This window comes from Oreochromis niloticus, linkage group LG16, assembly GCF_001858045.2.
Source record: "Oreochromis niloticus isolate F11D_XX linkage group LG16, O_niloticus_UMD_NMBU, whole genome shotgun sequence".
In the NCBI taxonomy this organism is placed as follows: domain Eukaryota; kingdom Metazoa; phylum Chordata; class Actinopteri; order Cichliformes; family Cichlidae; genus Oreochromis; species Oreochromis niloticus.
Window position 1 is genome coordinate 20,411,226 of NC_031987.2, and position 12,231 is coordinate 20,423,456.

The window sequence follows — 12,231 nt, forward strand, 5'->3', positions numbered from 1 at the left end:
ATCAGGCATATCCAATGTAGCAGTGATTCTTTAGCTGCTAGTTTATTCCCATCTTTGACGTCAGCACTCTGTATGCTATACATATCTGTGCTGTGATTCATTTCACAGGGTAGCATCCAGCCTTAAGAAAATTATTCCAAAAATGTCATTAATTACTCATTAAATGTTACCCACTGAAAAACAAATTATATTACTAGTTACTCATCAGGAAAAACACCTAATTACACAAAGCCATCCTTTGTTAATGCCCCTATCAAACAGGTTCACGCACGTTTCCGCCAATTATGTGCAAAATAGGTGAGGCAAAGTGGGCGAAATAGGTGACTCCCAGTTTATTAACAGTGGCTAACGTCACCAAACCAGTTAGACATATTAAACCCTTTTAAGTCATTGTCCACCAGATGCTCTTCTGTTGTTTTCAATAAACTGCATGCACAAAAAAATGTTTTGTCTCACTCCCATTTCTTCTTGTTGCATGTTGAAGCTCTACTTGGAACCTTGTTAAGATCCAACCATGCAAAATATGATTTTTTGCCATTTTTCAAGTGGTCTTAGACTTTTGATCAGAACTGTATTTTATTAATATCAAAGGTTAAAGGTACACAGCTAAAGGCTATTCCACTTTTCATAGTGCAAGAGGATGCACCTTGTCTATCACCTGCACCTGGCTGATGAACAAGTCAATATATAGAGATGCTGATGTTCTCCCAGCTTTTTATCTTTCTAGGTCATACCGGACTGTGATGCCCTCCAGGCACAGTGGTCATTAAGAACTTTAGGTTGTATTGATGTAAATGATTAAGAAATCTCAGTTCTTCAGGATTCAGCTGCTTGGAGAGAAATCAGAGCATGAACAGAAGCAGCAGGTCAGGGATTCAACATTTAGTCTCTCCAAGGGGACTTTGTCAAAACATATGGGAAACAATAAACAGATTCTGGCAACCAGCACAACTGTAAACTGTATCCCTCCCAATAAAATGCAAAGGTTAGCCTCAAACTGCTACACTCTCCCTGAGGGGCCTGAGTGTGACGCACAACAGAACAGAAATCAGAGCAAACGGCTGCTCTGCCCTCCATTCATTTGACTTTTTTTCCTCTCTTTGATTCAGTAATTCTTTGGCTATCTGCTTGTCAATCAGTATACATTCCAGCTATGTGTGCAGGGCTAAAAAACTTGTCTTCTGTCTGTCTCTTTGAGTATCCGCCACCGAACAGTGTGGCAAAAGCACGACGAGACGCGGCAGGGGTCTTTCGTCATTTCGTTGGACGACAAATTTCTGATTTATATGTTTTGATGGAGGAATGACGCAAAATGAGAAAGTTAAAACTAGGACACGGTTTCTTCCTGTCAGCTATGTCTGCTCTTACTTCGCAGTCTGTAACAAAAACCTCTCACACTCTTTTCCACTGGGCTGCATTTCTGCTGACCAAAGTGGCATTTCCTAACAGGAATCCCGGGACTCCTTTTCTGAGAGGAGACTGAGTGTTCTTAAGGGGAAAAGTCACTTAAAGCAGGAACCAGAGTTGCTCTGCAGTAAGTCTGACCTTGGTGCAGTTACACAGAAGTATTACTCACTGCGTACAAAGGCAAAACACTCAAGTGGAAAACCAGATGTTTCTGTTTAAGACGAGTTGTGTAAGTGCTGGTGATGGACGAGGCGGAGAGCTGTCAAGGTGGTAAAAAGATTAAAGCTGAACGGATCTTTCACTTTCATTTTCAAACCAAATTCTGTGCCAGCTGTCGTCACAAAGGATCCCAGCAAGAGAAACATTCAAGTAGATAAAAAAAAGACAGGCTGTGCTCTATAACTACATTATAACGACAGATATATTTAATTAGAAATGCATTTGGGCTAAAAAATTGTGTTCAGTCATCCAAAAACATGCAATCTACAGCTGTCTTATGGCTTTTGTGTGGGGATTTACAATAACGCTGGCATTTTTGTCAGAGACAGAACAAAAGATGAGCCATGATGTTACCCACTGGTTAGTGTGATGATGATGATGAGGGTTTTCATAGTCACCATCTTGAGGTTTTGAAGCACAGGGTGTTCCTCCTTTCTGACCCTAATCAAGACCAGTTTAAGAAATGCACTTCATCCATATGACCTGAAGCTAACAAGTAAAACATAAAATCATCCGGAAAGTTGAGGTTTACTAACGTTAAAGAGGTTTTTTTAGACTTCAGTGTAAAGCTAGATTTAGACTGTAGGAAATGCATGTCCTAACTTACGTGGTAACCAAACTTTTAACTTTTAACCCTACGTCGCAATCTTCCACGCCATTAAAGTCAGTATGGTGTGAGTCAACCCAGCATGCAGTAACATCATGTTACATAGAAGGTTGTGGCATTGGGTCAAAATGAGGTTCCATTTACGGCATAAGTTCCATTCCGATCTAACGCAAAAGTATAATTCATGTGTAACTAGAAGCCTTTTTGCAACCTGAGGAGTCGCCCTCTGCTGGCTTTTAAAGAGAATGCAGGCACTTCTGCATCAGCTGCACTCGCCCATCTGTTATTCTGTCTGGTTTTTGTTGAAGTCCTAACGACCAAACTCAGCATTACAGAACCACATGATGCACAAAGGCCAAGGATGGTCTTCAGTCCCTCAGTTCACTTATCAAAGTGTCACTGGACAAGATGAAACTTGTCCTTAATGCACTGTGTGAGTGTGTATGTGTGTCTGTGTGTGATACATGAGCAGTAGCATTCATGGTCCTATCGGAAATTACATACAAAACGTCACAGGTACAAACATTACATACATCAGCAACAAAAATGTGCTGTATAACAACAACAGCAGCGTGACAAAAATGAATTGGGTGCAAGCGATCAATGAAGGATTTAAAAATAAAATCAATGCAATAGACTCATCAAATAAGGTCCAACACAAGTTTGGTTGTTTTTCATGAAATAACTCAGTGAAACTCATCAAAAAACTCGATAACAAAATCTATGGCAAGAAATTCCAACTATGAATGAATAGTTTGAAAATAGAGAATTCAAACGTTCCATCCAACTTTTGCCTCTTATCTGGTCGTGCGGATTCATTGGAAATATTCAGTCACCTATATAATTAAAATTAACTTTGCCCTTTCTTTGCATTTACACATACAAAGAGACCACACAGTGTTTGTGTTACGTGTGGATTTCAGTCCCCGTGGATGGCATTCACTGAACTTTGACAGTAATTGCTGTCCTAAATCGTAAGCCAAAAATGGTTTCTAGCTACCGCTGTCTGCTTCTCCTGCTTGGATCTCTTGACTCATACATTTGTGACACAGACAAAATTTACTTTTCAAGACTCTGGGAAAGTTTTCCAAACATAAGTTTTCAGTGGATTAAATCAATGAATCATCATTCATCTGGATTAAAATGCTGAATTTTATAGTTCTTTGTAAATCTCACATGAAACCCTTTTCACTGAATTTTCCTCAAAGTCCTTCAAGATTTATTTGTAATATGCACATGCAAACCTGTGGGGACTACAAAGACGCAGTTTATGCTCAGTATGCAGACTGAGCCAGGGTGCTGCAGTAGCTCTCTGGACACGGTGTATTCTTCATCATTAAACATTTAACTGTGCTATTTTCAACTTTATTGATTTCCCAGAAAGGATTTGCAATGATAATAGCTTAGAGGTTGAACCATTTGCTGCACTGACGCAAGTGTAACTTTCTTGGCGAGGGGTCGTGACTGCAGGTGTGTGACCCGGTGACTTCACTCTACTGGGTTAGATAATGGTGGTTGGGAGGTGTGATGTGCTGTACCAGCAGGGCTGTTAGTGACATTGGCACTGGCACTGAGGGATTTGAGGCCCGAGTCTCACTCAGTGACATAACTGAAGGCAACAGGCCAGTGACGAGAGTCCTCCGTCACTGCCGGTAGCTGTGCACCGGCTCGGAAACGATGAGATTCAATTTGGGCCACTTAGACAGAGACATGTCATTCACACCTCAGTGTGTGTTCTCCGTGTGTGTGTCACTGTCGAGCATGTGTTGACAAGCACATCGATTACGTCTTTCCTGCATATCTCAGCATCCTCCATCTGATTCCCTGCACACTAAACAGAGAGTAGACAGGCATTTTTTTCATAGCAGCACAATCTCTGAACTCAACTGCGAGAGCTGATATGCTTTGTCATATTTGGGGAAACAAAACTATGGAGCCATATCTTGTTTGCAGGTTATACAGTATAATATATAACCTTGCACGGGTGAGATCAGCGCTTATGCAGTCTAGGGTAGGGCTCTGTAACCGGCAGCTGCAGGGCTGCATGGAGCTTCTGCTGTGGCTCTGATTAAAATCTAGATGAACAGGAATAATCTATGAGTTATAATTTGATTTATCATTGTAAGGAAGTCTAAATTTTCCAACTGTTAAAGGGTGTAACCTCTGCAAGTTTTAAAAATAAAGTTTGTTTTTTTTGTCAGCTTAAATGTGCCATAGCTTATGCCTATCACCTTATTAGTTTATCCGAACCCATGACTAGCATGAATGCACACACATAAATGGCTAGTCATGACTCCTGCTGTTTAATTTTATCTGTTATGAAAAGTTGAATATAAAGAATTTAATTGTGCATGAATTTAAGTGTGCACCACCAACCCTGCTGCTGTCCCATGTGCATGACCTGCAGCTGGGCTTCGGTCAAATTAAACTGAAAGTGGCCTATTTTTTAAAAAACTTTCATTATTTTTAAAACTATTGGGGTTTTGTGTGTTTTATTTCTTATCAGTAATTTTAATAGGACTCATTTGCACAAACACAGGTAGCATTCAAACTGACCTACACAGATTAATATCTACTCTGTTTCAAATTAGGCCTGTGCAAGATAATTGGTTTTTCCCCAATTTGACAATTGTGCCATAAAAAGGAAATTGCATTTTTCTTATTTTTAGTCTATAATTTCATAAATGCAACAAAAACATGGCGTTATTTAAAGGAATATCCAAAGTTAACGTGCCAAACAGTCATAGCACAGCGTAGGCATAAGTGATGATAGATTTGAATGTTTACTGAAACACCCTTCAGCCATGTTATCAGTGTTGTTGTTGCATATTTTGTCCACCAGGGGGCACCTTGCAGTTTTCGCAAACACACCAACCAGCTGATCTGAGTAGAGCCAGATGTCAACGAGTCACTTGTTGTGACGGTGAAACGCCCTTATTATGAAAAGGCATTGTCTTATTAGCTCAGTAAGGACTCATGCTGGGGAAAACTTTTGTGTGTCTGCTTCTTCTTCTTCTCCTTTCTCCGGCTCCTTGCAGGGGTCGCCACAGCAGATCATCTGCATCCATCTCACCCAATCTGTAGCGGGCTCCTCCTTTACATTAACATGTTTTGTGTGCCTGAAAGAAAAAGTACCAGCTGATATATTGGATTTTTAAATGACCACTTATTTTTGTCAATATTAGTCTTTAAAAAATATATCAGTCAGCCTATACTACATGCATCGTTTAATGGGTAGTGCTGCACTTAACAGTAATGACAAACTCTACTGTCATGCTAGCTTCTTCATTTAATATTAAATACTACATTCTTCTGTCTATAAGACTAACACGATTAACTAGGTCCAAATGCTTGAAAGCAAACAAGCTCTTGGAGAAGATGTTTGAGATGTTGCCAAGTTAGGTGTAAAGTGTAAAAGTGATTTCATATTTCATAATTTACCAAAATATATTCACACTATTTACAGACACTTATGATGATGTGTTAGCTTCATGGTTTCTCACGGAAGACTTTTCAGTTTCTGACAGGAAGAAGCTGTGTGGCTCAGCTTATGAACAGTGGCAAGAGTAAAGGTGCTGTTTCTTTGAGTAAAAACAGAACCACATTAACAAACAAACAAAAAAAAGAAGCAAAAAAAAAAATCCTGGTTCTGGTTCTTGGTTCATCTCCAAAACAAAAAACAAGCCATTGCAGAAGTGACTTAAACCTGCCTTCTTTCCAGCTGAGGTTTTGCAGTGGCATGACCACCAACCACATGACGTTAACTTGAGGACATATGACAATGCAGGGCCAAGTGAATAAGGCATCGGTCACAGTCTTTAACCATCTGGCAACCAAGGGTCACAAGGGAACAAGGTGAGGGTTAAAAGTACCAGCTGAGAATCAGTGAGCGATAAGAGGGCCTGATGTGCAGGAACAATGGGCCCAAAATAATCAGTGAAATGTGTTTGTATGTATGTATGGAGGAATGGTACATGAGGTACACTGTCTGTTTATATTGTTATATTAACCACACTTAAATGAAGGAAATGCCTTCATTTAAGTGTGGTTGCAGTCTTCTTTACAGCTGGTCCGGACTTTGGCTGGGTCAAAGTTGGTACGAGGGGTTCCAGACGTCTTGTGGCTTGTTCAGAGGCAGTTTTGGAAAACCTAATCTGTGCTGCCGTGTTCTTTTAATGCGAAAGAGGCTCCCTCCTGGCAGCTCTTCCAAACACGGCATAAGTATTCAGACTTTTTAAGTGTACTGTCATGACCTTTAACATTTAACATGCTAACTGAGGCCTGTAGAGTCTGAGACGTAGCTCTTGGGTTTTTTGCAGTTTCTCTGTCTGGGTCTGAGGCTTGGGTGAAATTTCTGGGACATCCACTCTTAGGAAGATTGTATCATTGTTTTAACAGAGAGCTGAGTGCTCCAGAACAGTAAACTGTCAAAACTAATGCTTTTATTGAGGTGCTCACAGTTGATGATGGTCAGTTATTCAAGTGCATTTGATAAGAAACACATGGCTGTTGCTTATGCTCTTAATTCTTATGGAAGCAATAAGGATATACTTAGTTTTCTCAGAACTGCATATGATAATGTTATTATAACAGTAATATTCTGCATTTGCGAATGCATCTCCAGTGAGTGCCTGTTAAATTTATGTGTATACATAAAGCATGTAGATATTTGCCCTTGCATATATATGCATGATTGATATACTACATTTTATTCTTCTCTTCTCTTTATTTATTTACTAACCTTCCTGTTCTATGGCACAGTGCAAGAGAAAATGTGCTCACAGTCTGAGGTGTATCTTTTCAAACCACACAGTTTGTGGTTCAGACAGAGTTGTGCATTCTTGCATGCAGCCGCTGCTTGAACACAGATTGAACAGTGGCTGTGTGAGCTTGTAAAGCGGTCAGCCTGCATGAGGGTCAGCCTCAGTGGTTTTGAGGCTGAGGGCTAACGACCAAATGGGGGACGTGCAGACGTGAGAAAGGCAGAGATGGCGAGTACCAAGAGTGCTGCTGACTTGTCAAAGTGATTGGGGGAAAAAAGTGGTATTTTCCAAACATGGAGGCTCAGGCTGATTTAACATTTCTAATCATTATGAAGAAAATATGCTTTTGCTCACTCTGAAAAGATTGTTGTCTTTATGCTATCTTGGTGGCTGCAAACTAGGAAGTACAATGGCATATTAGGGCAACTGAAGAGAAAAGTGGCAAATTTGCCAGGAATACCTCAGAAAATATAATTATTTCGTCAAGGCAACTCATCGCTTTGCACATCTCTTTGGTGTGCACTGTGCCAACATTAGATGACCTAATTACAACTGGATTTAGTAACGAAGAAATACTTGTGATTTTAGCTCAGAATCACCCACTTTATCATGAACTGGGTCTATTCAGAAGAAAGCAACACACTGATTTGGATGAGGTGATAGTGTTTGTGTATCAAGAACTACAGCACGATGGACATTTGCCACTTTAAAGGCAAAGATTTTGTGTTTTTTCCCCACCCCACCCCTTATTTTTTTTCCTACCTTTAGTGGCCCTGATAAGCCGTCATAAGGAAGTGACATATGGAAAAAAAAAATGAAATGACAGAAAAGGCACACTCACGATTGCTCGTCTTCCTGCTCATGCATCACAAACAGCACCGCACAGACAACATCCTGTATGCACAGAATAAAGGGGGCAGTGCACCTAAGCGCTTATGGAGTGCTGTGTGACATCATTTCTGTGCAATGACGTTTGTAATTACAGATAATGACACATAATGTTATAGACAGCGTTAGTTTGGGTCCAGTTAGCTTTTGATTTTTCTCTATGACCTCATATTAGTCACATTTACTTATATTGACGTCTTTATTTTCAAATGGCAAACATAAACATGTCTGAATGATTACAGTGCAGTTTCAGTCTCTTCATGTAGGTATTACCTACAGAGTAATGTAATACCATTTTATTTGAATATTTGTTGGTCTGCAAGACCCACTGAGGTTTAGTGATTGTGCACATGCCTATTGCAGCCAATTGTTTGCAAACCAAACCATGAACTGTGCAGCTAATTATCCGAAGCAAAGCTTTTCAGTCAGAGACATAAACGTCAGTTTGCTGTTTTACGAGATCTTATCTCCCTTCCTGGAGTCTCAGTTGCCCGACAGCTGCTCCCAGCCAACAAGCGTCCCAGCACGTAACAAATAACCACCCCCACAAGGCCACAACGTGGAGTTTCTACACTTTATTTTTTATACAAACAACATAAAAATGTGTTCATTAGTGACCTTTATAGATGCTTATGGGAGCAATATGTTGTTGTGCAGCACAACCTGACAAGCAGTTTTCCACTCATTTGTAGGCTTTGCATGCTGGTTGTTGCATCATATCTGACATGCAAATGCTAGAGTGGTATCAAACGTCTTATCTACCGCTCATTAGCAAACCATACAGACCGCATATAAACGATGCTCGTAGCCACCATCGTGGGCATTTTAAAGCTTTAAGCCTGGTATTTTTAGTCATCATGGTTTATTTAAAACTGATCATTATGCTAACATACATAAAGGGGTACACAGCATTAAAAGACTACTGGAGACTTGGTGACCAGTGGGGATTAATAATATTTAGTGCAAAAACTGAAGTGGCTCCCCCTGAAAATGAGTTACTGCCTTTAAGCTGCATTGTTTTTACTGGCTCTTATACATTGTAAAAATGCTTTGAAGCCAGATGTGATGAGAGAAGGGCGGGTCGGACTGTGAAACATGTGCTTACCAATTAGCTAATGACTTCACAGTTCGTCAGCCAAGGAGCATATCCAGATAATCTGGAACATAGTATGACCATGATTTACAAAATGGACCAAGATTTTGGTCCAGCACGACCCAAAATGTGCAACTGAACCAGTAAACTCATGAGGAAAATGCTTACAGAGGTCAAGGCGTGGTTGTTTTCCCCCACAGACTTCTATAGGACCAGAAGTGTTTTGCAACCACAGCTATCGCTCCCAGGTGGCCGTTGAAAAGAATGCAGAAGGCACCTTTAAGAACCAGAAGCTCTTTTGTATAGAACATGTTGTACAGAAGTCTGTAGGGGAACAAACTACTGCCCCCTCGCTGTGTGACCTGTGTAAGCATGAGCTCTAGTTTATAGAAAATTTGTTCATATTAAATGGAAAATTTGGTCAATTTTGCAAGTTATGGTAATTGACTAAAAACTTATCACTCACAAGTCAGACCAAGCAGCACCTGAAGCCAAAGTCAGATGCCAAAAACAATGAATCCTTGAGGAGGTAGGCTTAAAAACCCAGTCACTAAAAGATGGATGCAACCAACCTGAGTGCTATGCTAAGCTAACAGGCTAATTTGTATTTTATGCATAGATGTGAGTCTGGCAGTGAATACGTCATTGCTTTTAATTTACTAAGACCTTTTTAAACTATTAGGAATTATAAAAGGAGGCTTTGTAATTCATATCATTATTATTATTATTCAATAAAGAGCCGTGTCAGTAAAAAGTCAAAGAAGGTAAACGTACTAGAAGGATATAGTGGATTACTAATTTTCCCAAGGGGCCACATGAGAAACTGGAGGGCCTCAACAATAAGCTGAACTCCTTTTTTGCTCAATATTCATTTTATGTCTTTTAGCTTATTGGTCTCGCTCCCCTAAAAATGAAGGCATATTGTAATAGCCTTGAAAAGTAAACTGCAAACTCTCTCTACAGATGTATTGTACTAAGTGCATTTAAAGGTCATTTAAGTGCTCCAGAGCCCCCCTCTGTCTGTGGTGTAACATTAAAACTTTGATTGCTTTTAAAAGTCTGTTTTGTGACTTAAAACTCACCCTTCCTGATTAGTAGCTTCAAGCCTGCAGGCCCAGGGCAAATAATTAACCTCCAATTCTGCAATTATCCCAGCAGGCAAAAGAAGCATTGAAAGACTGAGAGGACCTGAGCTGGAAGTGCGTCATGCTTAATTTTCGAATGCGCCGACTGTTTTCAGTCGCCAGTCACACACTGGCAGCAATCTGCAGCACTTTGGAGAACCTGTTGATTCTGAAAATGGTTTCATTTTCTCTTTACGTCAAAAACCAGCCAGATCTAAACAACCATCTTTCCAAACCAAACAGACCTACATCGACATGCAGTAGTGTTATGTTAGAGTGGGTAAAGAAACTCAGCAGGGCTTTAAAGATTGAAGAGATTTAAAACAAGGAAATGAAAGTGTGAAAGCCTGTCTGTCTGTGTGCCTCTGACACTATAACTGACTAAAGTCAAAGTCTTTTAACACGAAAAACCACTTTCAATGTCATTTTCCACCTAAAAAATATTGTTATAGCTGCTTTAGAAGGCTTTTCTACACTCAAGAGGTCACTTAATCCAGCTGGAGTTTCTGGAAATCAACGTGTAAGCACTTTCATGGATACAGCCTGGTGTTAATGACAGAAAGAGACCCGCGTCATCATGGGATACTGCCTCTGCCTGCTGGTGATGACAGATCAGGCGAGGCTGTGATGTGCAGAGGACAGTCAGGGACAGTGTGACAGTGGTTTTCCATCTGCTCTGATACTGGTTGTGCAATGACTAGTTTGGCTCTTTAGAGTGATGGTGTTGATGGTCATTTTGATGTGAGGGTCATCTTGTTAGTTTAAAAACAAAGTCTTTTACAAGACAGGAAATAATGGTGCAGTGACATAACAGATACATCACGGTGTTAGAGGTGTGTTGCTTTTTAAATGTGATGTGCTCCTTGATAACAACAGGTGAGAATGAAGGAAGGAAGCAGCAGACTTTCAGCACATAAACACAATTTCCCTTTGACCAGACTCGCTGCTGGATAACACAGCGGATGGTGAGAAACACGGCTGAGAAAAATAAAAGCTTTGCAGGAAAAAATAGATGTCAACAATAAGGAGAAGGTTTAAATACAGTATGTTCCTTTGTCCTCGTTTTGCATCTTTTTGTTTTAAATCAGTATTCAGACATGACTTTCATGTCATTTCCTTCTTGTTTGGGTCTTTTTGCACTTGGTTTTATCTATGCACACTCAAAGTTTTTAAAACAAAAATGAAAACTGAATACAGTAAAAAACAATTTAAAAAAGCTGCCATTTGGTCTCAGCTTTAATTGTTCTCAAAATATTGTATTAAATCCAAGGCAGGGCACTGAGTTACACCTTGAATTATTGACATTACTGGCTGAAGGTCAGAAGGATGACGCTCCTACAACCTGTGTGTGTCCAGGAGGAACTGAATATACAGAGAGCTGCACAGCTGGCCTCCCTGTGCCAATACTCCCTCCCTGTGGTTTAGTGAGTCATTGCACTTTGCAGCAAGTAAAATTAGGTTTTTGCACAGAAATGAGAGAAATGTTCAATTTTTTTAAAAAAAGCACATGCCAGTATTTATGCATGTCTTCTATTTAAATTGACTACAGACAAAAATGAAATCTAGTATCAGATTAAGCAGTAGAATAGAAACATCCTCAAACATGTCTTGGAGCACAAGAGGGACTTTAAAAAATAAGAAAAGGAATAAAACAAAATCTTACATTGTCTCTTTCCTACTTTGTTCTAAGACATTTGACAAATGTTTGAGCAGCAAATGAAAAAAATAAATAAAAATAACTAACTAACTAACTACTTTATCATTACACACTAATAGCACTGTATGAACTGCGGAAAAGGCCTCAAAGCATCTCTGCAGAAGAGGCCGATACCTTTGTCTTTTCACTGCATGATGCCTACATTTCCCACGGTGCAACTTGACAAACAGACAATCAGGTGTCCTCACAGTATTTGATGTAAGCTTGAAATGCAAGCCCTTACCCTCACTACCAACGCCACAAGTGACAATTTAGCCAAAATGAAAAAAAGTTTGAAATGTTAAACTGGGGCCGTTTCCTCCTTTAAACAAAGTGAAATGTAGAAAGCAACACCAGATCACAAACCCTGTTTTATGAGCTGTGCCGTAAACTTAGAGAGAAAAGTAGGACAACCTTGAACCTCTATTCACTTT

General features: G+C 39.9%; 1 long non-coding RNA gene across 3 annotated transcripts in view; it reads right to left on the reverse strand.

Annotated features, from left to right (window-relative positions):
• Positions 1-574: 574 nt before the first annotated feature.
• Positions 575-12,231, reverse strand: part of LOC102081865 (cystathionine beta-synthase) — a 64,550-nt gene continuing 52,893 nt past the window's right edge. The window contains exon 16 of one of the 3 annotated variants that reach the window (XR_002058699.2): positions 575-5,352. This is a non-coding gene — a long non-coding RNA (cystathionine beta-synthase). The remainder of the gene's footprint in view (positions 5,353-12,231) is intronic. The other 2 variants (XR_002058701.2, XR_002058700.2) reach the window with 2 other exon arrangements.